This window comes from Phyllostomus hastatus, unplaced genomic scaffold, assembly GCF_019186645.2.
Source record: "Phyllostomus hastatus isolate PE091 unplaced genomic scaffold, TTU_PhHast_1.1 phas_contig_58, whole genome shotgun sequence".
Lineage (NCBI taxonomy): Eukaryota > Metazoa > Chordata > Mammalia > Chiroptera > Phyllostomidae > Phyllostomus > Phyllostomus hastatus.
In genome coordinates, this window is record NW_025333916.1 from 44,666,058 (window position 1) to 44,680,298 (window position 14,241).

Sequence of the window (14,241 nt, forward strand, 5' to 3'; positions counted from 1 at the left end):
CCCTTTTCCTTCAGAAAATTATCTCTGGACTTTAACTTTTGTATTGCTATTAAACATCCCTTTACAAATCTTTAATCATCTCTGCCCTGGGCTTTCCATACAGCTCTCAGTCAAACATTATCTCATGTGTGGTCCCAGTCTCCTCATTTTCAGTCATGTGAAACCCATGTTCTCCTTTTGGAAGATTCCTTACAGTGTATCTTTGCTCTCCCAGGCAAGACATTCTCAATTCCGGAGCTCTTCCATTATCGTGATAATTTTTAATCTCTCTCTCTTTTGTCTAGCTCCTAAAGTGTGAGCTCATATTGAATTTTTTATTTTGTCCACAGTTAAAAAAAATAGCTGGTGTTAATCGAGTGTTTACTGTAGGCTGGCTTCCTTTCACAGTCCAGGTGCTCTTCACACTGCTTTAAAGTTGGCGTTAGTCTGGGTAGGCTGCCTGCACAGTCTCAGTGGTACGGCACTGATACATGCATATGTACACACACACACACACACACACACACACACACACACATATATATATATCTACATATACACATACATATCTACATATCTCTGTATCTATCTACTAATCTACATCTATCTCCCTATATCTTCTATATTACTATATGTCTATCTAGACGTAGAGATATGTGGAAGGTGGTTCAACTTAGTATTTTTTGATTTTACGAAAACAATTACCTGATATATTAAGCACTTTATTGTAAAGTATGCTTTGCATTAGACTATTTTGCCATACGGTAGCATATTGAGTTGCTGAGCATGCTGAGGCCAATGTTATGTCATTGTTCTCTCCTAGAATTTTATATGCCTCTGTATTTTTATTAGATTATTAGTACATGTGCCAGAATTTGTCTGCAGTATTATACTTCATTAAAAAGTGGGTTAAATTGATAGTTTGTTATAATAAAACCCAATGTACATGGAATGGTCCTTCACATAATTAAAGTAAATTATTATTTTTAAAAATTTGTTATTGCTAATTTATATATATATTTTTAAAGATTTCATTTATTTATTTTTAGAGAGGGAAGGGAGGGAGAAAGAGGGAGAGAGAGAAACATCAATGTGCGGTTGCTGGGGGCCGTGGCCTGCAACCCAGGCATGTACCCTGACTGGGAATTGAACCTGCGACACTTTGGTTCGCAGCCTGTGCTCAATCCACTGAGCTACACCAGCCAGGGCTGTAAATTATTAATTTGATAGCTATGTCCATTGAGTGATATTGAATTTCTGTGTGTTATCGCACTAGAACCAAAAATTCTGGGAGTGATACTGTCTATAGCTTCATGAAAATTAGTTTGCTTCAGATACATTTTACAACATGCAGTCCTATGGACCTATCCGTGACTAACGATCTTGCATTAATCAGTGTCCACATCCCAACTGACTTCGTGTGCTTCCCAGGCAACGAGCAACAGAGCCCGTCTACCTCCCAGTCTGTGTGTCAGAAACAGGCAGTAATCGTGCCTGGGCATCGCTTAATGCATTTTATGTACCATGAGGGGAATTGGCAAAAAGCTCTTAAGTGTTTTCCCTCTAGTTCAGAAACACAAAACAATTTATAAACTATTATCTCCATGAAGAGGAGAGAAATGAAGTGTTTGCTCTGTGTGGCTTTTACCTGATTTTAGCTTAAGCGTGTATTCGATTGCTGATGTTGAGCAGAAAATGCTGTTCGGTAGTTACTTTAATGTGGGCAGTCTCTGAAAAAGAATATAAATATTTTACCAGATTATTCCAGGAGGCTAAAGAAAAGGAAGGCATGGGGTTTTCTCTCTCGTGAGGGCCTCTCCTGCCCCCGGGAGACCACACTAGCCTGGTCCTGGCATGGAGCTGTGGTCGCCCTGCGCTCTTGCAGCTGGGCTGCCACGCAGCTGTGAAGACGGTGCTGACTCCTGCTGCCTCTTTACAACAGTGAGACCTCGTGATACAGGTATTTGTTCTTCGGAAGTAGATGCAGAGTGAAGAAATGGAGCGTTTTGGACCTCATTCACAAACTCTAAATATGTGTATGAAGAATACTCTTGGAGTGTCCCTAGTTGCAGAGATACAAATATAGATATATTGAGTCTGTCAGGAAAAAGTCCAACCATTGTCAATATAACGAGAATGGTTTATGTGACATTGATATAACCTGGCAGCCAAGGAGAGTGGACTGGAATGCACATGTGTGGACAATGGTGACTTCACTGTACCAGTCAGTGGGGGTGGTAGATGCTGTTGAGTGAGCATGTGTGCTGTGTGGCTGTTGCATTCAAAATGACTGAGTGAGTAGAGCAATGAGCCTATATAACATTTTGAGTTAAGCTTGAACAGTCCTTCACAGAAATTATTTGGATGATTCAGAAGGACGTAGCTGTGGACAACTGGTGATTGGCAGCTTCATCATGGTAATGCCCCACTCATGAATCACGTTTTGTGCAGAGTTTTTTTGTGAAACATCAAATCACCCAGGCGACTCAGACCTCCCACAGACCAGATCTGGCATCTTGCTACTTTTGGTTTTTCCCAAAACTAAAACCAACTTGAAAGGGAAGAGATTTCAGACTGTCCGTGAGATTCAGGAAAATACAAGGGGGCAGCTGATGTGACCTGTGCGAGGTCCCAAGGTGCCTGCTGTGAACAGGACTAAGGTCTCACTGTCCTGTGTACAATGTTTCTTGTATCTTCTTCAATAAATGTGTCTTCTTCAACGAATGTCTCTCTTTTTCATAGTACATGGCTGGATACTTTCTCGACAGACCTCGTATAGTACAGGTGCCTATTTAGTGGAAAAGGAATTGTTTAAAAGTTGATGTGCATCAATGTGCCTTTTAATATTTATGTTTCACAGCAGCCTGCTGAGTTGGGCAATGTTATTATGCCTGTTAATTGATGGGAAAACCCAATACCAGAAAGCCAAGGTTACAGAATTCCTATGTGGGATTTGAAACCAGGTCAACTATTTCTGCACCATAGACACTATTATTCTTTTAAGCTGCATGGGATTCAGTGATGCCATTTTCTAAACTGTGGACAAATTAGAAAACCATGGGAAAGAGCTATACTACTAAGGAAAAATATTACATTCCCATTCACAAAGAATCATTTGGTGGTGGGGACAAAAGTGATGCTTGCCGATAGCACTGATTTTTATATCCTTTTACCTAAAACAAAGTACAAGAAGAAACCTTAAAATTGGTGGCACTCCATTGTCACTTCTGAAGTTACCTCTTCCAGAGGCCGTCTATAAAGAACAAAAATATTATAGTGTTGACAAGCAGGAATTGTTTTATATTCTTGAAGCTAGTAACAACATTGACTTGGCAAACCTAAATCTCTTTTATATTTTAAATGACCACATCCCAAATCTGGGTTGTACTTAAATATAAATAAGTGTAAGAGATGTAATTAAAAAACTACATTCCCTACTCAATCTATTTGTTTTAAATATGTATACATATACAAGTATATACTATAAATTACTAAATTGAATGAATGACTATTTTTTCAGCCATTTAATTAGTACTTTAGAGATCAGAAGACTAAATCTTCAGTAGAAATTAATATGTAATAGATTGGGTGGGGGCAGCATGTGTTACTTTCGAGTTCTCAGATCATTCGCAGAAGCTAGAGACTCCAAGTGAAACTTTTGGTGATGAAGTATCCCTACCCTTAGTCTTACTCACTTTGAGTTAGTCCCAGAGGGCAGAAAAAGGAAGGGGGTACCCTAAGTAGTATTTTCTTGCTTCTTGTTCTCACGTAATGTGAATTAAATTGTAGCTCCAGGGGATTTATCACGTTAGTTATTTTAAAAGCATGTCGGGTCAAGCCATCTGATTTTAGCATATAGCTCTAAAAGAGCATTCAGGACACCATGCATGTCAGAAATCTAGGGAGTACCCTGGCTAGTTTGGCCCAGTGGATTGAGCACCAGCCTGTGAACTGAACGGTTGCTGGTGCTGTTCCCAGGCAGGGCACATGGCTGGGTTGCAGCCCAGATCCCCAGTTAGGGGCATGTGAGAGGCACTGAATCAAAGTTTTTCTCCCTCCCTTCCCCTCTCTCTAAATATGAATAAATAAAATCTCTAAAGATATCCAGGGAGTCAGTGAGACTAGGTCATCTAATCTGATGAAGCACAGCAAACCTCTGCAGGGAAGTAGGGACCCAAGGAGAAAAGCTCTGCCATGGAGGCGTGCAGCGAGGGGATTCGACTGTCACGGGGCGCAAACACATGAAATGAAGCCTCAGAAAGGAGTAAACGTCTTCTATTTCTGTTTTCATCGTATCCGAAGACATTAACTACTGAAGTAACATCCTGGCTCTATCATAAATCATTGTAAAGCATATAAACTCTATAAATATCAAAACTTATGTAGTTTGTGTCCTCTTCCAAGGAGTCTAAAAATTTGGTCAACAATGCCTATTTTAAACATTCTTACATTATTTATACAGTTAGTTTTGACAAAGCATAATATATGTGCTGTATGTTTTGGTGATACAATAGCGTAAAGGCTTTTGAGCAGAAAGATGTAGTTTTTACTTATTAAGTGAATCTTTATCAAGGACTGTGAAATCAGAATAATGGCACTTGATTCAGTGGCTTCTTGAAGTGGAGTTAACTGAAACTACTTATGAAAACTATATCGAATAGTTGTCAAATGCAGATTCCTAGGCTTCAAGTCAGTCTTCTTCAAGCCAATACTCTGTGGATGGAGATTTAAGATCTAAATTTAAAAAACATATCCCATATAATTCTTAACATTAAAACTTAATAAACAACCTGTATATCATCCTGTCTATCTAATAAATTTATAAAATGTTATATGAGGTCTTGGGAAAACACTATATATAGATGTCTAAATATAGATAGCATATCTGATACATAAATACATGCATATAGGTTGTATCTATAGTCAATAAATATTATTTGAATTAATATATCATTACAATCATCATTTCAGGTGTGTATATACATTGCAGAAATAACTATTGCTGACTCTAAAGTTAATTCAATATAAGGCTAAATTATAATTTCAGAGGTGGGTATTTCAAGTTTGAATTATTTGAAAAATACCTTAGTATCTTCTTCAAGGCCTGATTTAACCTTTATGCAATAAGTTTTAATAAACATTTATTGAGTAAATGAATAGAACAGAATTGGGCATTATATTTTGCATTATAACAGGTTAAGCCTAAAATATTTCCATGCATTTCCAATAAAATTTGATTAAAGACACTTCTTCTATCCACAGTAGTTTTCTGTTGTTGCTCATGGAATGATTTGTGTGTATCACGGCAGCTTTTACTTGGAGAAGTATAGTTTAACATTTCAAAGTGCATTAGTACACATTTCAAACTGAGTCTCTAAGTGAGTGTACTCTTCTTTTTCAATGAATTTTTTAATTTAAAGAACTGTATGTTTAACTGGGAAAGTGTCTTTTACTTCCAAAAGAAGTGTTCTGAGCTAGATCACTAGGATCCACCAGCAGGATGAGATATTCACTGCGGCTGGTAAAGTTCTTATGTCTAAAATGATGCTTGTAAACCTCAACGACGGGAGTGCCCACTGGCTGTGAATAGATTCCAGTGTCTGCCATCAGAGGAAAGTACAAAGATTGCAATCAGATTTAAAAGGGGCAGATTGGAAAGGTTATGGTTGATTTCAGCAGCAGGAGAAAATGCTTTGAAGTCTTTTTAAAGGAATGTGTGTTAAGCACTTCAGGGTGGATTGTTTTTGTAGACTAGGATTCCTATCTGTGGTGCAACTTGAATTGGAATGGGCCACTTATCTGCAGAGTTTTTTTCTGAAAAAAATTAGAAGTCAGTAACCTGTGGCTCAAAGAGCTGACATTGAAAGACAAAGTTCTTGAGAAATTATGATGCAGTGCTGACTTCAACAAGTAACAGGTATTTTGACTTCACTCTGTACCAGCATCATTACTTTCAAACTACTTTTCAAACACACTTATCTACCTGTGCACTGGACTGCTCAAATCATTATAATTCATAATGTGGCCACAAGGTTTTTTAATCTTTTAATTGGCTACCTTAGAAATTACATGTACATCAAAAAGTAACATTATGGGAAATAAAAATGCATTTTAACACAGAGATTGCATTTATAAAAGATAGCTTATTTCCCCCTTAGTGTTTTCATATTGTGTCATCTAAAATTGCTTTTTTTCAATGCTGTTGACAAGTTCGCATACTACATAGTTAAATGAGCTTTCCAGAATTTGAGAAAACTATGCAGTTCAGTTTGAAATGAGTTATAACTTTAAAGAAGAAAAAACAGCCAAGAGTCCCACATTCCACAGTTTTGCTTGAGAATTTTTTTTAATGAAGTTCAGTCTCAAAGGTCTCATTTAAATGGAAATAGAGTGAAAAGATTTTTTCCTTTGCTTTTATTCTGCGAACATGTGAAATCATAAAGAAAACTGAAAGTCTGAAGAATGACTACCTGCATGTAGGGCTTCACACTGCCTGCTTCAGCTCTTAAACACTTTTTAATTTTCAAGGAAAAGCACTGGGTACAGCTGAATAGTCAAGCTGCTCCTGCTTTTCATAACCTTTCCAAGCAATGAAAAATGCTATTCTTCTGCAAATGTGAATTCTCCAAAAATAATTCTGAAATTAATTTTGTTATGTGACTGAATAACTCACTGAATGACAAGATTTTAAATCTTAACCTGTCAGCAACCAAGTTCACATAATTATTCAAAAACCATCCATGTGTCTGAGTTAGGTTCAACAACCATAAAAGGATATAATGTGATACTCAAGCTACTTTTTAGCTTTGTCATTACACAGTGTGACAGGTACTGACAACTGTTATTCTAGGGAGTGGCTAGTGTCTTTACATTTGATACTGACTAGTGTGCCTTGACAGTGGTACTTGGATTTCACCGAGTAGTCTTGATTCATTACCACAGTATCAAATTCAATAGAAAGGTAATATCTCCCTCTAAATATTTACATTCATGTTAGGTTTTAGATATAAATGTGTTGCATATAAACATAAAGATTATATGCAAATACTTTTTAAATGTATCTTGATGAGGACAGATCTTATTTTTTAACGGACTAAAGCTCAAGATTTATATGAAAGAAAATTCTTCACCAAATAGGCATTCTTATCCCTCTGAATTGGTTAAACTTGGTATCCACTGTTAAGCAAATTTTACTACAAGCAGAAACAGAATTTGTGATGGTCTGGCAAAGAAGATGTAACATTTTATAGTTTGAGTGGAGCTGTTGTTGAATGCAAGTTTGATTTTTAAAGTTTAACTTACTATGCTAATTATTGTGATTTCATAAACCTCTAATTTTCTCCAGCCTACAGTCATCCATTTTATTTAATTATTTTCATTAACATTTTGATTGGAATTTAAAAACTTGAATAGACATCCCAGAAATAAACATCTACATTTTGGTTTTTAGCTAGGATGAAGAATAACATTTAGTTTACTTATTTTGCCCCCGGTATCTTGTTTTCTTGTTACATGAAATTTCAAAATATTCTATATGAAAAAAGTTAGGAGATATATATATTTCATTTCCAAGTCACTGACTCTTCAGTTCAAAGAATCAACTTTGAGGTTTATCAAAGGATTGTAGCTTTTGACTTGTCTTTGAAGAAACTGTAGTACACTGTGAAAATGCTTCATCAGTATCAACAGCAAAGCTTGAAAGGTGAGAAGTTAGAATGTAAAATACTTAATAGCTTAAAATAAAACTGTTCACACAGAATTTTAACTACTCACTACAGGCTATGGAGAAGAGAGAACTTGTCCTACTCACTCTTCTCTCTCCTGGGCTTCTGGAAATCTCTATTATTTCATAGACATGCCATCAAGTCTTTCTTGAATGAATGTTGAGTGTAACAGATCAGGTGTTCATTAAAAATCCATCACCTGGTGGACCTTTAAATACACTGGCATGGCATCCGGAATCAGGCCAATTTGCCCTCAAGCATGAAGACGTTCTCTGTCTAATTGTAGGCAATGCCATGCATATCACTTTGCAATAACCATTCTTAACAGCCATTATTTTTTATTTGCTGTTTTAAATCAGGGAATGATTTTGAAAGAGGCACAGTCAAATAGACAAAATTCTTTTTTACTTTTTATTTAATCTTTATTATATTTTTTTCTGTTACCATTCAGTCCCCTTATATCCCCCTGCCCCAGCAATCACCACACTGTTGTCCACGTCCACGAGTGCTTTTTCCTTTTTGCTCACTCCCTCCATCCCCTAACCACCTTCCCACCAGCTGTCATCTGCCCTCCATCTGAGTCTGTCTCTGTTTCGCTTGTTAGTTCAGTTTGTTCATAAGATTCCACATATGAGTGCACAAAACCCTTTTTAGAGCACTGAATTTTATTAAGTCTATTATACCACAGAGAAAATTGCTTTCATAAGAAAAATGTCACAGGTATATTAATTTTTATGACGTTTTAACACATCTTATTCCATAAAGGGTATGAAATGAAAATTTGGAAAATCTGAGATTAAGAATTCTCCTTGGAAAAAATTTAGAAACTTGAAATCTTGCCACCTTACAGCTTAAAACTTCATGGTCCCAGGACCTTTTTTTTAAGGTCTGGCAGGGTGAAGTGCGATCACTTTCTAATTTTTACCCAAGGCCAGATACCAAGCTTGGCATTTTAGTGTCTCAGGGTTCAGTCCTCGGTCTGGGAGTGTGTGTTGGTATCCAGGTAACGCACATCATCACGTTTCTCAGTGCACACTGGGAGCCTAAGCCAAAGGAAGAAAACTCAAATGCCCCCAAGCCCAGAAAGGAAAAGAAAATGAGTAGAACCAATTCACCATTGAATTAAAGGGAATGCACTTTTTCTAAAGAGAAGACAGCTGTTTTCTCCACGGAAGGCTGGGTTCTTTGGAAAGGACCATTATGCTGGGAAAAATAAGGCAGCAAGAAAAGAGGGAGAGAAAATATGAGATGGATTGACTCTGTAAAAGCAGCCACAGGGATGAGTCACAGGAGCTGAGCAGGGCTGGTGAGGACAGGACATTGTGGATATACTCAGCCATAGGGTCCCCAGGAGCCAGAGCTGACTCAGTGGCACGTTATACACACACAGCTGATGATTGCTAGTAGGAATGAGGTCCCAGCATCACAAAATTTGTTTGTTTAATAGAAGAAATGAAATTTGTGCATGACGTATCTTAACTTTTTGAATATTGGAAATACATTTTAAAAAATTGTTCATTGTTTTAGGCACACACACACACAAAAAACAAACCAAAAAGGAAATCTATGTGCTGGCTACAGCACTCACGCACACGATTTTAGCCCCCTCCACCACGGTAGCATTTAGATATGTGCTCTTTGAGCAGGAACAGAAGCCTCCTCCTATAGCTGCGTTATCTAAGTAACCTGGTTTATATAGCATTGAAGTTTAAGGAAACATTAAACATATGTAAGCCAAGTATATTTAAGGATTTCATCTGGTGAGATGCATAAATAAATGTGTACTTTTTAGTCTACTATGCTATCATTAGAAAACGTAAAGTCTCAAATCCACAACTCTTTCCTACAACTTTTTTTATTGAGTTATAATTAAAATAAGTCCCTAGATTGAAGGGTAGAGTTTGATAAGCTCAAAAATTGAATACACCGGTAACTACCACCACAAACAAGACACAGTGTATTTCCATTACCCAAGGAAGTTGCTCACGCCCCTTTGAGTAAGCCCACATGCAAGCAGTGTTCTCATTCAGTTCATGAGAGGTTAATTTTGCCTGCACTGTCTTGTGTGTTGCTACTTTCATTCAATACATTTTTGAGATTTTCCCCCTGATACGACAGGTGTATAATAAATTACCAAAACTTAATTAGCATTTAAGAATAATTGCGAATGAAATCTGTATGTCAGGGATTCAAAAGGGCGCAGTGGAGATGTCTTCCCCCTGCTTTGCGACCTCTGTAGCCTCGGCCAACAGATTCAAGGTGAGGGGCCTACAAGCATTTGGAAGCTCATATACGCACACTTATTGCCGTTTATACCAGCTATCAACCGGGGAGCTCGGTTCCTGTCCACATTGCCTTCTCTGTGCTGTCTCTTTACGTGGATGAGTTTGGACTTTTTCACATCACTTGAGTTCCAAGGATGTTTTTTCATGCTTAAATGAGGGTATGAGTTTTTGGGAAGAAGACAATAGAAGATAAGTGCCATTCTTATCGCATCATATTAACGGTACCTGATCTCGACATGTCTCTGATGATGTTAATCTCGAGAAGCCGGTTTAACTACGTTTTAGACAGCTTCCTTGATTAATACGAGTTTTATTTGACATTGGTTATATTACAAATTCTGGCACATGAGAATGAGTATACTCTGGACAGCTGGTAAAATAGAAAACAGAGACCTAAGTTGGTGACACTTGAGGTACCTGCTCCGGGGATTGCTACCTCTCATTGTTACTTAGACAACTGAGCATCTCGTCATGATGGAGATCTTCTGAATCACCTAAAACTTAATTTTACCTTGTCCACATACAGACAAATGTTATAGCAGAGCTAATAAAATGATAACAACAAACATAATGCAACAGGGTGGCACACATAATTTAAAATTACTTTAAAATCTTAAAAGAGAAACAGGGGTTGTAAAGGCTGCAGAGAAGCCAGAGTAAACTGTTGGCGATAGAAGTGTAGTGAGGGGTTTGCCAAAAGCACAAATCTATACAGGGAGAAATATCCCTAAGAGTACTTATAAAATGCATTTTATGTCAAATGGAACCATTTCAAGTACTGAAATTTTAGGGAGACGACTATGATGTATTTTCTCTGAGGGAGATGGTTCTTTATTTGCATTCAGTGTTATAAAAATATAAAACTCTATGCACTGAGGGGCTGCTCCCTGGATGTGGGACTTCACATCTGTCTCCTCGGTGACGTTCCGAGGAGAAGCGTGTCGGGGGTGGCAGGGAGCCACAGTGGAAGAGTTTTCCTAATGGGCTGATGACTGTGGTCGAGATGAGCCTCAAAAGTCAGGGATCCTGGAGTATTGTCCCGAGTCATTAACATTTAAAATGTTCGCAATTTGAAAACTGGAATTTTAAAAGTTTTGCTTGCAGTTCATGAATAATAAGTGAAAATGGGAAACTGTGAGAAGACATGTTTTTAATAGCATCTTGTGTGAACTATCACACGAACTTTTAAAATATGTTATAAGCTACCTTTAGTGGAAGTTACCAGAGGCAACAGAATGTCCAGTCATTGGTCTGGATTTTATACACTTAATAATGATGGCTAATGTGTGCCGGCAATAGGATGACTGACTGTCCCAGTTTGCCTGTGACTGAGAAGTTTCCTAGTCATGGATCTTTTCAGTGCCCCAAATGGGGAAATCTCAAACTGACACAAAGGGTCATTCTAAATGGCACTTACCCTGTGCTAGGCACTTCATACACGTCCCCACACTTCACTCTCACAGACCCCAAGGGCAGGTTCCCTGAGAATTGCAGCCCACACAGTTTGAATCTAGGACCTGCCTTCTTTCTTAAGGTTGCACACAATTTGCAGTCCCCTCGAGTCTGTGTTCTGAATAAATGGGAGGGACATGGTGCTCATATTTGTTAGCTACCAGGACTGTGACTGTTCTATCTGTCTAGCAAAGGAAGCAAAATAGGTAGTGAGGGCAAAATACATGGGGAGGGGAATTGTCAAGGGGAGTACCAACTGATACAGGTGAACTGGGTATATTATGAGTAGGGTTCTCTGGGAAGCAGAGCCTGCGAGAGATATTAGTGGGCAGAGAAATGTCTGGGAAAGTAAGGGAACAGGAGAAGATCCTGGGAGAGGCTGGGCTGCTGTGTAGTGACACGCAAACCCCAGCTGAACTCACAGGCACCGTGAGCATAAATGGCTTTTCATAATGGCCCATGGTGGAGCTGAAGGCTGGAAACAAGTCACCTGTGAAACGAGACTAATACTTTCATGGGACCAATACATATAGCACACAACTGGCAGACACTGGACACCGAGTGCCAATGAGGCAGCTCCAAGAGGGGAAATAAATAAGGGCTGTCTGCCCATGACATTCCCAACTGGGGACAGAATGAAACTTCATTTCCACAGAGGCTAATTTCCCTTAGAACCACTGAAATTTCAAAGCATATTATTAAGGATGAGAAAAGGTCAGCAGCATTTCTTCTTGGTATCCCCCTTGCTTAGGAAGTTGCTTGATTTTTTTTATATGTGTGAGTAAAGGACAAATCAATAAGTGATTTGACTTCACAATTGCATCTCTGAAATTTTGACTTTAAAAAATAATGTCTCCGGTATGTCATGTTCTCAAACCAGAATTTCCATTAAAGCATGAATTGAATTGCCTTATACGGGACCCTGCTTTGGTATCAAATGCTGTGCAGTCACTCTTCCTGGATCCTCGGGCTTTGATGCTCCTTCATGATCAAAGTTCCTACCTTCCTAAGAGCTTTAAGGGAGCCGTCGCCACTCTGCCTTTGCGTGGAGTGGTTGTTCACATCCAATCACACTTTCCTGATCCTGTCCCTGAATCCCCAGCTCTCAGAGCCCTGGCTCTCTTAATGCAGTTAGCTGTCAGTGGGAGCGATTTCTGAACAGAACACACAACAAGTGAAAATATAGGCTAGGGATTTGGGTCACAGTCAGCTATCAGATGAGTTTTATGGAAACAAAAGTTACTGATGGCAAATAAAATATACAGTATTGCTAAGGAATATGGCATGGGGCCTCTCTCAACCTGCTTTATTCCTTATTTAGTATTTTGAAACATACTCTTTTATGTTGTATTTTTTTACAAATGTTTTGCAATTAATCCGTAATGGTATGGAATGAAATAATGTTCATATTAATCACAACAACAATTCAATGCTTTATGAACTAGAATGACGAAGATGTTTGCATGCGGACATCTTCCGCATGCCAGTTGTGTATATTTCACAGTAACCTCTAGCCTTTACATTCAGATGACATATCACAGGATAGTGGAGAATCGATGACCTACTCCACATTTTTATGATAGTCCCTGTATGAAGGTATAGCCAAGAGCATATTTGCTCATTTGTTTGTGTGGGATAAGAAGCCATTAAGTATTTTCACCTTTAGCAATGTCAGCATAATAAATATAATATGTATTTTTTTCTCATTTTCTTTTCTCAAATTCTATAAAATCACTTACCACTTCATCATCATCCCTTTCCTTATTTCTTACATTTAGATTATCTTGAAATAGAGCTCCCCTTTATGTTTTTCCTTTAACATTTAATAAGTAAAAAAAGTGGCTAAAAGCTACACATTTGTCAATGAAAATCGCCAATTTTAATATTTTCACCTGTCTGGCTTTCTTGTTTCAAGCAAGTTCATAAGCATGGATTGAGGAACACTTAGAGAAACCTTTAATTGTCACAGAGATCGCAGAATGAAATCGGTTTAAGCAGTTGAAGGCAACCTTTGATATGGAAATTTCACCAGAGGCATTTAGATGCCTCTAATGGTTTTTAAATTTTCTGAGCAGTTCTATGATGAACTTATAAAGCAACCTGGCACATTTTTACTCTTAACTTTTTGTCATTCAGATACTTTTCATTTACATAGAATGAACTGCAACAAATGTTTATGTACTTTATTTTTGCAATGTTCTTTCATTCAGTTTAAGTTGGTCTTTTATGATTTTGAAACCTTTATGCTTTTTGATAAATTATGCATCACTTCTGGTGGATAAGGTATATATCCTTATAAAATTTTCTTCCATCTATATAAGAGTACGAGCAAGGCAGACACAAAGAATGACAGAGTGACAGTCGGGACTGGTTGATAGTTATCTTTATTATAAATTTTTATTTATTAGGACAGTTATTGTGTTTTGCTTTCTATTGTTTAAGGGTGGACAGAAAAGCAACTAAACTTGTATTTTAAAAATATAAGATACATTAAATTCAGTCCTGAACCACTTCGACAAATCAATATATTCTTATCTAGTTTCCCTAATTTCTACTTAGCAAGAAATCTAAGGTTTATATTGGTACCAAGTTGGAGAGCATTTTAAAATATTTTGTTATCACTAAATGAGCCCCATTACTAGGGCCTTTAGGTACTTCATGTAAAATTTGTATTTACTTGTACAAGTATCATATTAAAATAGAACTGGTATCTTTATGCTACTTCAAATATCTACCTTAAATGTACATTGTATTGTCTTCTTAAGATGACAAGTAATTTTCACATATATTGTTTCATTTGT